At 42.6% G+C, this 1,099-nt stretch overlaps 1 pseudogene; it reads right to left on the bottom strand.

The window, feature by feature from the left end:
* Nucleotides 1-574: 574 nt before the first annotated feature.
* LOC114615638 lies at nt 575-1,082 on the bottom strand (annotated as a pseudogene).
* Nucleotides 1,083-1,099: the final 17 nt, after the last annotated feature.

The raw sequence follows: 1,099 nt of genomic DNA, 5'->3' as shown, positions 1-1,099 counted from the left end.
GAACACATTTTCACCTCAATGCTCAGGTGATCAGGCCATGGAGTGGAAAATTGAATCTTAAGTGCTTTCTTCCTGATTTCCCTTGCCATCCACCTGGGCTAGTGAAGCTTTAAGCTACATTGAAACCAGTCAATCTGAGGCAGACTAGCAATGAGACATTGTAGGTTTCTATGCCCTGAAGCCTCTCACTCACCACAGTACCAAAGTCAGAAAGCTCATGCTCAACAATAAACATACTCACATACACATACCTGCACACATGTGTACACACACACCTATACACACACACCACACACATATACACATACACACATACACACCACATACATATACACATGCACATATTCACATACATACACACACAGAGACATGTGTGTAAAGATAGACACTTGTGTACACATGTATATACACAAAGAGACACATATACACATGCATATACAGAGACATATATGTACATATATACATACATACACATTTTCATGTCCTGGGACTCAGAGTTACCACTACTGACTTAAATAGGAGATTTTATTGTGGTCTTTTTTTTTTTTTTTCTGAGGCACAATTTTTATTGGGCTCACACCAGGAGTCCATTGGTCTTGAGGACCTCCGTAAACTTGATGATTTTCTTCACCATGTTCCTCTCTTCATGTTTCTGTAGCCTCGAGAGGTACTTCTTCTTCCAATAGTGGATCATGGCCTTTTCCTTCCACTTCTCCTCCAGAACAGCAGTCACTGCCTGGTACCTCCACTAGACCCCATGAGCCAGACTCCCCAGGTCAGCAAACTTTTTCATACACTTCAGTCACACAAACTTGAAAGCAGCAGAACCCACGGCTCGTCTTTTCTTGTCATAAGTCTAAGAAATCCCATCCAACACCTTGAGGTATTCCGGGGCAGCCTGGCCTTGCTTGGTCTTGTGAGACAATATGTCTTACATGGTGTGCCAAAAAATGATGCTGGCAGCTTCGGACTCAGAAGTGGTAGGGGCCAAGAGAGAGGAGTCGATTTTCATTGGTTTTTCAGAGAAAGGCAAAGTACTTTAACTCGTTTCTGTAGAAGTTTCCAGAAATGTTGATGCCCATGAATGTTGATGCCCTCA

This window comes from Grammomys surdaster, unplaced genomic scaffold (assembly GCF_004785775.1).
Source record: "Grammomys surdaster isolate TR1022 unplaced genomic scaffold, NIH_TR_1.0 127942, whole genome shotgun sequence".
NCBI classification, from domain to species: Eukaryota; Metazoa; Chordata; class Mammalia; order Rodentia; family Muridae; genus Grammomys; species Grammomys surdaster.
Note: the sequence above shows the minus strand (reverse complement) of the source record. Positions and strands in the feature narration are given on the sequence as shown.